Source organism: Bison bison, unplaced genomic scaffold, assembly GCF_000754665.1.
Source record: "Bison bison bison isolate TAMUID 2011002044 unplaced genomic scaffold, Bison_UMD1.0 scf7180017845316, whole genome shotgun sequence".
Classification (NCBI taxonomy): Eukaryota; Metazoa; Chordata; class Mammalia; order Artiodactyla; family Bovidae; genus Bison; species Bison bison.
In genome coordinates this window covers 3,502-18,279 of record NW_011475889.1, presented here as the reverse complement: position 1 = coordinate 18,279, position 14,778 = coordinate 3,502, and the positions used below count along the sequence as shown (strand labels likewise).

General features: G+C 37.6%; 2 pseudogenes; both read left to right on the top strand.

The window, feature by feature from the left end:
- Positions 1-1,182: 1,182 nt before the first annotated feature.
- On the top strand, positions 1,183-2,116 carry LOC104984028 (annotated as a pseudogene).
- Positions 2,117-3,876: 1,760 nt separating this feature from the next.
- LOC104984023 lies at positions 3,877-9,434 on the top strand (annotated as a pseudogene).
- Positions 9,435-14,778: the final 5,344 nt, after the last annotated feature.

Sequence of the window (14,778 nt, the reverse complement as noted above, 5' to 3'; positions counted from 1 at the left end):
ACTGTTTCCCCATCTATTTCCCATGAAGTGATGGGACTGGATGTCATGATCCTCGTTTTCTGAATGTTGAGCCTTAAGCCAACTTTTTCACTCTCCACTTTCACCTTCATCAAGAGGCTTTTGAGTTCCTCTTCACTTTCTGCCATAAGGGTGGTGTCATCTGCATATCTGAGGTTATTGATATTTCTCCTGGCAATCTTGATTCCAGCTTATGTTTCTTCCAGTCCAGCGTTTCTCATGATGTACTCTGCATAAAAGTCAAATGGCATTTTAGCAAAACAAAGCTTCAAATACTTGAAGACAAGCTGTCATGACCTTTATGGTCTGTAGTTTTTACATTTTCTTAGTTTATTATGACTAAATATTTTGTTTCAGTGAAGACATCATTACTTCTCAGTTTCATATTTGAATTGCCAGTCATTAATCCTATAACACAGTGCTCAAAGCACAAAATCTCTCTCAATCCTAATAAAATACTGAAAAATCCTCTTTTTGAGTCCTTTTGAAAATCCTTCTTTGCAGTTTGGAGTTTCCCTTGATTTAAAGTGTGTTGTAATTCTCCAAGTGTCAGAAACAATCAGAGAAGTAAAACTTTTAATTTCATGCTACCATCCTACATGCAACATTCATGCCCTCATTAGTTGGTAACTATTCTATGTGTGATTAATGCCTGAGATTTCTTAAGTGTAAAAGAAAAGTAAGAAGTAAAAGAAAAATAGAGATTACATTCTCCTAGAGTGTGTGTGAACAATTATGATTTGCTTGAACACTTCAAATATACCTGATTATTCATGATATGTAAGCTGTTATGTTAAATAAATATGAATAACATGGAAGAAGTCGGAATTATTGCACAATAAGCTTGGTAAAGTAGCTCTCTGCTAGGAATATGTTACTCATTGTTCCTAATTCCTCCACCGTACTTGCCATGTTTCTACATAATTTCTTTCTTTGTTGCCCTGGCCTAACTTTTGATTATCTCATTTCTTCTATTCACTTACCATCATTCTTTCAGCTCCCCTATCTGTAAGTCTTCTCACTTCATATTTTGGCATTTACAATATGTTTTCTGCAGATTCATTGATGAACAAATAATGTATTAATTTTGGTACTCACATTTCTCATTTCTTTCTTATTTTCTACCTTCAGACTATTTCAGCTTCTTCTCTACTGATTGAGTCAATGGATGGAGTAAATGACTCTATGGTATCTGAATTTGTACTAATCAGACTTTCAAATTCATGGAAAATGCATTTTTTTTTCTTCTTTTGGTTCTTCTTTGTGTTCTACATAGGAATCATCCTGGGAAACTTCTTTGTTGTGTTCACAGTAATTATTGACTCGCATTTACACTTCCCTATGTACTTCCTGTTGGCCAACCTCTCTATTCTTGGTCTAGGTCTTTCCTCTACCACAGTACCCAAAATGATCTCTGATCTTTTCACTAACTGCAACATCATTTCTTTTCCAAAATGTATGACACAGATATTTTTCATTCATGTCATGGGTGGAGTTGAGATGATGCTGCTCATAGCCATGGCATTTGACAGGTATACTGCAATCTGTAAGCCTCTCCACTACCTGACAATTATGAGCACCAAAATGTGTGTTTCCTTTGTAGTGGTTGCCTGCATAGTGGGGATAATCCATGCTGTATCTTAGTTTTGTTTTTGTCATAAACTTGCCTTTTTGTGATCCCAATAAAGTAGACAGTTTTTATTATGATTTGCCTCGGGTCATCAAACTTGCTTGTGTAGACACTTACAAGCTAGAGTTTGTAATTATTGTTAATAGTGGCTTTATTTCCATGGCTATCTTCTTCTCTTTAATTATATCCTACATTTTCATTTTGGTCACTGTCTGGAAACCTTCAGGAGACTTATCCAAAGTATTTGTCACACTGTCAGCTCACATCACTGTAGTAATTTTGTTTTTTACGCCATATATGTTTCTCTCTGTGTGGCCTTTCCCTGCAACATCACCGGATTTGTTTATTGCTGTCTTTGCCATCACCCCTGTCTTGAATCCTGCCATTTATACATTATGAAACAAAGATATGAGAATTGCCACGAGAAGACTGGGCAAACGGATTGTAGGCTCTAGTGGGATCTTATAATGAATGGAGCAAATCTAGAATACAAGATACTTTAGGCTCACCAAAAACACTGAAAGTCATGTGACTATCATCATTACTACGCTAAGAATTACTATTTTGAATGATAGTTCAACAAAGGTACACCTGTAGAATCTGATGTGTCAAATCAGAGTTGACTTTATTTTGCCAATTACAGGGAATAAATTGACTTCATCTACTTTCATGGAGAAGAGAGAACTGAGCTGATTTCCAGGTGTAAACTTAACATTCAAATACCATTTTCTGTGTGACATTTCTTGCATCTTTCTTTACTAGGTGTGATTACTGTCAATTACAAATAAATATCTCAAAAAGTGCTAGAAATTTCTCATAGCAAAATAATGGATTAAATAGATAAAATGTAAGTTTAGTTATGGGGAAACAATGGAAACAGCGACAGGAGTTGTGATTGACAGGGAAGCCTGGCATGCTGCAGTCCATGGGATCACAAAGAGTTGGACACAACTGAGCGACTGAACTTAACTGAAGTTTAATTATAAATAAAGTATATTTTTTAATTTTTTATCTCAATTTTAGTTTGATTTAAAATAAGAATAAAATCAGCATGTATTTCCTATGTTAGCCTTGAACTCAACACTTGACTATACTTTGAGCTTTTTTAGTTTAGGATACTATTTCAGTTTTGAGTTTAGACTTGAATGAGATTTGAATGACTGCAGGTAGAAAATTTTTTTAACACTATCAATACTTTAGATAAATACAGACCAAAGATTTTTGGACTCTTACTTTTCTGTCATTCTGAAAATGAATGTCTTCTAATATTCAATCAGCCTGCTGCTACTCCTGCTGCTAAGTCACTTCAGTCATGTCCGATTCTGTGCGAACCCATAGATGGCCTCCTACCAGGCTCCTCTGTCCCTGGGATTCTCCAAGCAAGAACACTGGAGTGGGTTGCCATTTCCTTCTCCGATATTCAATCAGCCTAGTTTATTCTTTTTAAAAAGCATAGACATAATAGCTGTTTCACAAGATACTAATCACCCAAAGATGGCATTTGGAGGTCCTGGTTTCCTTGAATATGTTTTCTTATCTATCAGACTATCCCCTCTCACAAGAGTTTATGTATCTCAGTTTGATAGCCTTGGATAAATGGAAAGCCAAAAATGTTGAGGCATAATCAATTTAAATGAGGATTTCTACATCTGGAATATAAAGGTTTTGTTGAAGATACATATAACTTTTTTTTTTTCATTTGCTTCTATTGTTCTGAAAATAAAATCTGCTCAATTAAAAGAATCGAAAGCTTATTTTTTGTCCTGTGTTTTTTCAGAAATCTACAATTACATCTCTGACTTTCTCTGTATAAATAAATCAACAATACTTCTTTTTAATTTTTTTATTCATCTGGACAGGAATTTTTTTTTACTTAATTATTGCTGACAACTCCTTCCTTTAAATACTCTACTGGGCCTCTGAAACACTACAATCTCCTGGTGTTCTCGTACACCTTGGGTAATTCCTTCCCAGTATCTGTTTGTTGCATTTCCCTCATTTGCCCAACCAACAAACTTAGGATTCCTCAGAATTGCATCTTTGGCCTATTCTCACTTTGTATTCTGTCCCTAGATGACATCCATTCCCACAGTTTTCATTACTATGCCTAGCTTTTAGCTTGAGGCTCTCAAAGCCAGGTTACTAGTTCTTAAGTTCCTAATCCACAAATCTATCTTCTTACTTGGATGCTTCACAGACAATGCCCACTCAGCAGGTCTACAACTAACATGTCTCCTTTTCCTCACACCCCTTCTTTCAAAGTCACAGCAAATGGGTCAAACACCCAGTTGCTCAACTCAAAATTTGGTGTAATAATAGACTGTCTATAAAAGAGACATGTGGACTCACTTATAGAAGAAGGCAAAGTGGTTTAAGAGGTTTTACAAATAGCTGAGGAAAGAAGAGAATCAAAAGTCAAGACAGAAAGGCAAAGATATACTCAACTGAATGCAGAGGTCCAGAGAATGGCAAGGAGAGATAAGAAGGCCTTCTTAAGTGAAGATTGCAAAGAAATAGAGGAAAACTATAGAATGGTAAAGAGTAGAGATCTCTGTAAGGAAATTGGAATATCAAGGGGAACATTTCATGAAAGGATGTATACAATAAAGGACAGAAACAGTAAGGACTTAACATAAGCAGAAGAGATTAAGAAGAGGTGGCAAGTATAAACAGAAAAACTAGACAAGAAAGATCTTAATGACCCAGATAAGTATGAAGATGTGGTCACCTACAGCCAGACATCCTAGAGTATAAAGTCAAGTGGGCCTTGGGAAGCATTATTATGAACAAAGCTAGTGGAGGTGATAGAATTCCAGCTAAGCTATTTCAAATCCTAAAAGATGATGATGTTAAAGTGCTGCATTCAATATGCCAGCCAGTTTGGAAAACTCAGTAGTGGACATAGGGCTGGAAAAGGTCAGTTTTCATTCCAATATCAAAGAAGGGAAAGGCCAAAGAATGTCCAAACTACCATACAATTGCACTCATATCACATGCTAGCAAAGTAACGCTCAAAATCTTTCAAGCTAGACTTCAGCATTATGTGAACTGAGATGCACAAGCTGGGTTTTGAAGAGACAGAGGAACCAAAAATCAAATTGCCAATATTTCTTGGATCATGGAAAATCAAGGGAGTTCCAGAAAAGCATCTACTTCTGCTTCATTAACCAAAGCCTTTGACTCTGTGGATCACAACAAACTGAAAAATTGTTAAAGAGATATACAGTACCAGACCACCTTACCTGTCTCCTGAGGAACCTATATGAAGGTCAAGAAACAAGTCTTAAAACCAGACATTGAACAATGAACTGGTCCCAAATTGGGATAGGAGTATAAAGTCACCTTTTGGTCCCAAATTGGGACAAGACTGTATATTGTCATCCTACTTATTTGACTTACATTCAGAATAAATCATGTGAAATACCAGGCTGGGTGAATCACAAGCTGGAATAAAGATTGCCAGGAGAAATATCAACAACCTCAGATATACAGATGATACACTCTAATGACAGAAAGTGAAAAGGAAGTGAAGACCCTCTTGATGAGGGTGAAAGAGGAGAGTGAAAAAGTTGGTGTAAAACTCAACATTCAAAAGACTAAGATCATGGCATCCAGTCCCATCACTTCATGGCAAACAAAAGGGGGAAAAGTGGAAGCAGTAACAGATTTTATTTTCTTGGGGTCAAAAAACACTACGGACAGAGACTGCAAACATGAAATTAAAAGATGCTTGCTTCTTGGAAGAAAAGCTATGACAAACATCAGTTCAGTTCAGTTCAGTTCATTTCAGTCACTCAGGCGTGTCCGACTCTTTGTGACCCCATGAATAGCAGCATGCCAGGCCTCCCTGTCCATCATCAACTCCTGGAGTTCACTCAAACTCATGTCCATCGAGTCAGTGATGCCATCCAACCATCTCATCCTCTGTCGTCCCCTTTCCTCCTGCCACCAATCCCTCCCAGCATCAGGGTCTTTTCCAATGAGTCAACTCTTCACATGAGGTGGCCAAAGTATTGGAGTTTCAGCTTTAGACTGGTGTCCTTTAGGATGGACTGGCTGGATCTCCTTGCAGTCCAAGGGACCCATAAGAGTCTTCTCCAGCACCACAGTTCAAAAGCATCAATTCTTTGGCGCTCAGCTTTCTTCACAGTCCAACTCTCATATCCATACATGACCACTGGAAAAACCATAGCCTTAACTAGATGGACTTTTGTTGGCAAAGTAATATCTCTGCTTTTTAATATGCTTTCTAGGTAGGTAATACTTTCCTTCCAAAGAGTAAGCATCTTTTCATTTCATGCCTGCAATCACCATCTGCAGTGATTTGGGACACCCAAAAAATAAAGTCTGACACTGTTTCCACTGTTTCCCTATCTATTTCCCATGAAGTGATGGGACCAGATGCCATGATCTTTGTTTTCTGAATGTTGAGCTTTAAGCCAACTTTTTCACTCTCCACTTTCACTTTCATCAAGAGGCTTTTTTGTTCTTCTTCACTTTCTACCATAAGGGTGGTGCCATCTGCATATCTGAGGTTAATGATATTTTTCCTGACAATCTTGATTCCAGAGTGTGCTTCTTCCAGCCAGGCATTTCTCATGATGTACTCTGCATAGAAGTTAAATAAGCAGGGTGACAATAACAGCCTTGATGTACTCCTTTTCCTATTTGGAACCAGTCTGTTGTTCCATGTCCAGTTCTAACTGTTGCTTCCTGGCCTGCATACAGGTTTCTCAAGAGACAGGTCGGGGGATCTGGTATTCCCATGTCCTTCAGAATTTTCCAGTTTATTGTGATCCACAAAGTCAAAGGCTTTGGCATAGTTAATAACGCAGAAATAGATGTTTTTCTGGAACTCTCTTGCTTTTTTGATGATCCAGCGGATGTTGGCAATTTGATCTCTGGTTCCTCTTCCTTTTCTAAAACCAGCTTGAACATCTGGAAGTTCACAGTTCACATATTGCTTGCTAAAGCCTGGCTTGGAGAATTTGAGCATTACTTTACTAGTGTGTGAGATGAGTGCAATTATATGGTAGTTTGAGCATTCTTTGGCATTGCCTTTCTTTGGGATTGGAATGAAAACTGACCTTTTCCAGTCCTGTGGCCACTGCTGCGTTTTCCAAATTTGCTGGCATATTGAGTGCAGCACTTTCACAGCATCATCTTTCAGCATTTGAAAGAGCTCAACTGGAATTCCATCACCTCCACTAGCTTTGTTCGTAGTGATTCTTCCTAAGGCCCACTTGACTTCACATTCCAGGATGTCTGGCTCTAGGTGAGTGATCACACCATCGTGATTATCTGGGTCATGAAGATCTTTTTTGTACAGTTCTTCTGTGTATTTTTGCCACCTCTTCTCAATATCTTCTGCTTCTATTAAGTCCATACCATTTTTGTCCTTTATCGAGCCCATCTTTGCATGAAATGTTCCCTTGTTATCTCTAATTTTCTGGATGTGATCTCTAGTCTTTGCCATTCTGTTATTTTCCTCTATTTATTTGCATTGACTGCAGAGAAAGGCTTTCTTATCTCTCCTTGCTATTCTTTGGAACTCTGCATTCAGATGTTATATCTCTCCTTTTCTCCTTTGCTTTTCACTTCTCTTTTTTTCACAGCTATTTGTAAGGCCTCCCCAGACAGCCATTTTGCTTTTTTGCATTTCTTTTCCATAGGGATGGTCTTACCTTTGTCTCCTGTACAATGTCACAAATCTCCATCCATAGTTCATCAGGTACTCTGTTTATCAAATCTAGTCCCTTAAATCTATTTCTCACTTCCTCTGTATAATCATAAGGGATTTGATTTAGGTCATACCCGAATGGTCTAGTGGTTTTCCCTACTTTCTGCAATTTAAGTCTGAATTTGGCAACAAGGAGTTCATGATCTGAGCCACAGTCAGCTCCCAGTCTTGTTTTGGCTGACTGTATAGAGCTTCTCCATCTTTGGCTGCAAAGAATATAATCAATCTGATCTTGGTGTTGACCATCTGGTGTTGTCCATGTGTAGAGTCTTCTCTTGTGTTATTTTAAGAGGGTGTTTGCTATGACCAGTGCATTATCTTGGCAAAACTTTGTTAGGCTTTGCCGTTCTTCATTTTTTATTCCAAGGCCAAATTTGCCTGTTACTCCAGGTGTTTCCTGACTTCCTACTTTTGCATTCCAGGCCCCTATAATGAAAAGTACATATTTTTGGGGTGTTAGTTCTAAAAGGTCTTGTAGATGTTCATAGACCATTCAACTTCAGCTTCTTCAGCATTACTGGTTGGGGTTCTTCAGCATTACTGGTTGGGGCATAGGCTTGGATCACTATGACAAACATTGACAGTGTTTTAAAAAGTAGAGACCTCACTGCCAACAAAGGTCCATATAGTCAAAACTATGGTTTTTCCAGTAGTCATGTATAGATGTGTGAGTTGGATCATGAAGAAGGCTGACCACCAAAGAAATTATGTTTCTGAACTGTGGTGCTGGAGAAGGCACTTGAGTGTCACTTGGATGGCAAGGAGATCAAACCGGTCAATCCTAAAGAAAATCAACACTGAATATTCATTAAAACAACTTCTGATGAAGTTGAAGCTCCAATACTTTCACCACCTGATACGAAGAGCTGATTCATTGGAAAAGACCATGATGCTAGGAAAAAGTGAAGACAAAAGAAGGGGGAAACAGGATGAGATGATTAGATAGCATTACCAACTCAAAAGACATGAATTTGAGCAGACATCAGGCAATAATGGAGGGCAGAGGAACCTGATGTGCTACAGGCCATGGGGATGCAGTCAGAAACGACTTAGTTACTGAACAACAGCCTTGTAATCCACAGTGGATTAGTCCAGGATTCCCCCCACAGACAAAAAAAATCTGAAGATGCTCAAATTCCTTATACAAAGTCATATAGTTGTATAAGGTATTTGCATACAACCTACACAAGTGTGGGAAGGCCTTCTGAGACAAGAAAAGTTTCATATGACACCACATCATCCACATGGGAGAGAAGCCCTTCAGGTGCATGGAATGTAGGAAAGCCTTCCACCACAGGTCACAGCTCATGATGCACCAGCGGATCCACACCAGGGAGAAGCACGTGTGGGAAAGGCTTCTGTGACAGCACCAGACTCATTCAACACTCCATCACCCATACTGGGGAGAGGCCCTACAAGTGCCTCAAGGGTGGGAAGGTCTTCTACCACAAGCCATACCTCAACGAGCACCAGAGGATCCACAGAGGGGAGAAGCTCTATGTATGCACTGAGTGGGGAAAGGCCTTCATCTACTGCTCCACTTTTATCTTACATAAAAGGGCCCACACTGGAGAGAAACCCTATGAATGCAAAGAATGTGGAAAGGCCTTTAGCAATCGGTCAGGCCTCAGCTGGCACTTCACCATCCACAGTGAAGAGAAGCCCTACAAGGGCACAGCATGTGGGAAAGCCTTCAGCCACAAGTCATACCTCACCAGCCACCAGCAGATTCACAGTGGAGAGAAGCCCTACAAATGCGTGGAGTGTGGGAAGATCTTCTGGTAGAGCACAAGCCTCATTCAATACTCCATCATCCACCAGAGAGAAGTCCTGTGAGTGAAGTGAGTGTGGAAAGGCCTTCAGTCACAGCTCATCCCTTACTGAGAATCAAAGGGTTCATAATGGGGGAAACCCTGTCAATGTAACAGATGTGGGATGACTCTGCACACTTATGTAGTTCCACACTTAAGAGTTCAACCTCTAAGAACTCCTTCTGGGGAGAGACTTCTGCATGTAACCCCTGAGGAAAATCTGAGGAAGGAATAGCTTACTCAGAATCTGATCATTCATATCCAGAAGAAATCCCCTCATTTTTCTTCCCTGTGAAAAAACCTATTGCAGGATATCAGTTTTCATCCAAAGAGTCATGTTAGAAATGGACTCAGCCTAGAAACTTATTCTATATCTTAAAATTCACACAGAAGAGTGGCCCAATCTTTATTGTACATTTAGCAGAGAATTCAGGCACATCTTCCTCCTCAGTTTACACTGCAAAATGATCTCAGGGACACTTAAACAAAAGAGGGGGAGACATGAGAGAGAAAAGAGAGAAATACAAACACAGCTTTCATATTTCCATGATAAGCCTATGGCATTTGTCATCCCTTAGTTTAGTTGAGGTAAGAGGAGCATTGTTGCAGAGATCAGAGGACCTCATTCCTTTTATTTATCTTGTATATACATGCATTGCAGTCCATTGCCAGGAGAGTTAAACAGTTGAGGGTACATCTGAAAAGATTTACTGAAAGCCACCTTTGCTTCCTAGTAGCTCAGATGGTAAAGCATTCGCCTGCAATGCAGGAGATCAGGGTTCTGTCCCTGGGTCAGGAAGATCCTCTGGAGGAGGAAATGACAAGTCACTCCAGTATTCTTGCCTGGAGAATTTCATGGACAGAGGAGCCTAGTGGGCTACAGTCCCTGGGGTTTCAAGAGTCAGACACAACTGAGCAACTAACACACACACTACACACATTCTTCCTTATGCTTGAAATCTTCTAGACTATTTATAATATCTAATAGAATATAAATGCTATGTAAAAATATGCCAGCATGTGGCAAATTAAAATTTTGCTTAATGGAACTTTCTGGAATGTTTTCCAATATTTTTGATCTGTAGTTGGTTGAACCCTCACATATGGAACTAGAGATATGGAGGGCCAGCTGTATGTACCAAATTTCTTTTTTTTTTTTTTTGTATGTGTGTAGCTGTGTGTAATTTTGTCACATGTGTAGCTTTATGTAACTACCACCACAAACAGGATACACAGCTGTCACATCACCACAAGGTTCCATTATGGTACCTTCTAATAGTCACTACCACTCCCTCTCCACCCCTGGACAAGTACTAATCTGTTCTCCATCTCTATAATTACATTATTTCACTAATATATGAATGGACTCATACAGTATATATCCTTTTGAGATTGTTCATTCATTCATCCATTGAAGGAAATTTAGGTTATTTCCACATTTTGGCTGTTATGAATAAAGCTCCTATAAATCTTGCACACATTTCTACATGAAAATAAGTTTTTATTTCTCTGGGAAAAATGCCCAAGAGTGCAATTGCTGGGTTGTATGATAAGTCCATTTTTAGTTTTAAGATAAACTGCAAACTGTTTTCCAGAGTAGTTGTGCCATTTAGATTTACATACCAGTTTATAGGTAATACAGTTTACACACATCCTTGCCAGCATTTGGTGTTGTAACTATTTTTCATTTTAGCAATTTTAATAAGCATATAGTGATTTTAGTGATTTTATTTCCTTAATAGCTAATGACATTGAACATCTCTTTATATGCCTGGTGATCTATATATCTTTAATTATGTATCCTCTTCAGTGAAAAATCTGTGTGTCTTTTGCCCATTTACTGATTGGATTTTTAATGTTGAGTTTTTTTTTTTTTAATTTGCTTAAAAAAACATTTATTTTCCTTCCCAAATGAAGGGTAGTGGAAAAAAACAGTAAGAGTTTCATATTAATGAGTCAATATTTAAAACATGATTTTGATACCATGTTACTCTTTTGTACCACAAAAGAGTTGTGGTACAATTTCTTTATCTACCCATCTATCAGTGGGCACTTAAGTTGTTTCCATATATTGACTATCGTGAAAACTTCTGCTACGCACATGAAGGTGCAGATATCGCTTTCATTAGTGTTTTTGTTTCTTCTGGTTTTGATTTATCATTGTATATAAAATCATATATGGATTATATGATAGTTTTAATTTTTAGGAACCTCTATAGAGGTTGCACTAATTTGCATTCCCACAAAACAGTACACATGGGTTCCCTTTTCTTCAAATTCATGTCATCACTTTTTTATTTCATATCTTTATGATAATAGCCATTCTGATAGATGAGAGGTGATACCATTGTGGTTCTGATTCACATTTCCTTAGTGATGGTTAACATCTTTTCATGTATCTGTTGGACAACAATATGTCAGTTAATAGACAAAAATCACTAAATGGGAATAAATCAGGAATGGTTATCAGAATATGCCCCATTCATAAAGCCTAAGGCTTGTCTCTTGAAAAAAAAAAAAATTGATAAATGAACCTCATTCTCTCCCGGTCAATGAATGAGAGTGTCAGGAAGAATTGTGAACGACTTCTTACCCTTCCCCACCTCAGTAACTGTAAGTGAGTTTGTGGTTCCACATTTTCTGTTCCAAATGGTACTTATTTCTTAGCCATCCAGCACATTATCTCTCTCAATATAAAGGAGATATTCTTACGTCTTCTTTTTTTTCTTACTTCTCATCACCAAGTAACTCTTCTGATATTTTTTCTCGTGAGAAAATTAACATGACTTGTAGACCTGGTTCCCAGGAGAAATCAATAAAACACTGGTTACTAGGGACCTCAGAATATCAATGGATCCCCCAAACCTAGTGCTACTAATTAAGTATAATCTCACTGGGGAAAAAAAACATATATTTTTGTCCTAGAGGTGATTATACTACAAAGCAGAAATCAAAATTATTGTGTTTCAACAAATGCATCCTAGAAAAGAAGAGGTAGGTCATAAAAATTTACCTAATACTGAACCATATCACAGCAATCTCATATTTCTCTAGCACTTTCTTTCTTTTCTCCATTTCCAATTATTCCCAATCCTTTTGACACCATTCTTCACTAGATTATATTATGCCTGAAGAAGGGACCAATATTTATGATGGCTGTCTTTGGTGAGTTAGTATCTCAAGGTTCCTGCATCTCTCACCATCTTCTTCGTCATCTTATAAGATGAAGTCCCCACATTTCCCATTGTGGAGACTGAATATGCCCATATCTTGCCCATTCCATTCCCATCCATGCTTCAAACAGATTACCATTTGAAGTGACTATTTGCCCTCATATGAAAATGATTGGATTCAGTTAGTTCCCTCCATGTGGCATATTTGATAAACCCCTCAATGATATTAGTGATGAGTGGATCAAGAATTAAAGAGAGAATGATAAGAATGAACATGGCTTAATAGAACTTGCATCCATTAGTTCTGTAAGTATTCTATAACCAGTGAGCTAAGGTGGTTAAGGGTAAAAATTAAAAGAAAAAAATAATGAATATGGTATATCAGTGAAGAACTGAGTTTTGAACAGCTTTCCTTCTGTGTGTTCTCAATCTTAAGGTGGTTATAATTTCTCTTGGCTCCTTAGAGGAGAGGGAATTTTTAATCACGAAAGTCAGATTACCTACATTCCATCTGATTTTTTGCTTGAAAAAAATATTTTGAAAAGGTTTCCATGTTCTAAATGTTAGAGCCAAAATATCCAACAGAGATAGCAACCAACTTTTATGAGACTCTGCCTCCGGAGAAGTTCTGAGTCTTTAATGCTTTCTAAGAAAGCAAAACAGGACTTCCCTGGTGGCTCAGATGGAAGAAAGCAAAAGAAATAAATATTTTAAACTTGTTTGGATATACTCTTCCCTCTAAGCAAGAACTCAGTATTTCAGAATTAACTAGCTAAATGTTAGAACCAATTCCTGATAAGTTTTAAACAGATTAATCAGTACACATAGTGTATGTAAAGTTATAAGAAAGTTTGATTTCACTATGCAATATGCCTTTTTACCTTTTCTTTTTAGACATATTTCTTCACTCAATCTTATCTGTTTTGGAAAATATAAGGGACTATTGGAAAGAATAAAATTCAATTGACAAACAAAAGTGGGAGAGCTATTAGTGCTTTCCCACTGTTTTCAGTGTATGACTTATCTATTCCAAATAATGAACAAACCAGGATTCTATAGAATGTCACATATATTAACATTTCTCTAGAGAAGGAAGCATGTACATATCTGGTCCAAATCTGACATAGAACATCCAGAGTTTTCTTCATGTACTTCCAGTAATTGTCATTCACCAACCAAGAAATGGTGGTTTAACCAAGGCTAATAAAACTATTGAACTAGTGCCAAAAATCCTAATACTACTCTAACCACCACATATATGCATACTTCACTACCTCCATAAATCTCAGTGTTCTTCTTTTTCATTTTCTTGGCCCTCTTTCTCCCCTGTTTCTCTCCTTTCATTTTCATTTTTTATCACAAATATGTGGTCAGTTTAGAAAAATATAAAATACAGATATTTAAATTTTTAATATTAAAATTACCTGAAGTGTCATTATCCAAAGTTATCTTCTTGAGATGTTATTGTATATGCAAACATATTTTTGTAATGTATAATATTAATAGCACATCATATAAGACAATCATTTGTAACCACTTTTTGTCAATAATTTAGTGGGCATGACAAAAAAATAATTTTACATCATTTATAATAGCCATATTCATTTTGGTACCAATCTTATCAATTTCCTGTTTCTGTATGCCTTTTCATAGCTTCAGTTCGGTTCAGTTGTTCAGTCATGTCCAGCTCTTTGTGACCCCATGGACTGCAGCACTCCAGGCCTCCCTGTCCATCACTAACTCCCAGAGTTTACTCAAGCTCATGTCCATTGAGTCAGTGATGCCATACAACCATCTCATCCTCTGTAGCTCCCTTCTCCTGCCTTCAATCTTTCCCACCATCAGGGTCTTTCTTAATGAGTCAGTTCTTTGCATCAGGTGGCCAAAGTATTGGGAGTTTCAGTTTCAGCATAAGTCCTTCCAATGAATATTTAGGACTGATTTCCTTTAGGATGGACTGGTTGGATCTCCTTGTAGTCCAAAGGACTCTCAACAGTCTTCTCCAACACCACAGTTCAAAAGCATCATTTATTTGGCACTCAGCTTCCTTATAGTCCAACTCTTACATCCATACATGACTACTGGGAAAACCGTAGCTTTGACTAGACAGACCTTTGTTGGCAAAGTAATGTCTCTGCTTTTTAATATGCTGTCTAGGTTGTTCATAATTTTTCTTCCAAGGAGCAAACGTCTTTTAATTTCATGGCTGCAGTCACCATCTTCAGTGATTTTGGAGCAAAAAAAAAAAAGAATCTGTCACTGTTTCCCCTGTTTCATAGCTTATCTCCTTTAATATACTTTTATTCTGTCTCTTTGTATTGGATAATGAATGGATTTAAATACGTGTTATACATGATCTCATCAATGTTTACATTTGTAGTGATAATAGATACTTTCTATTAAAAA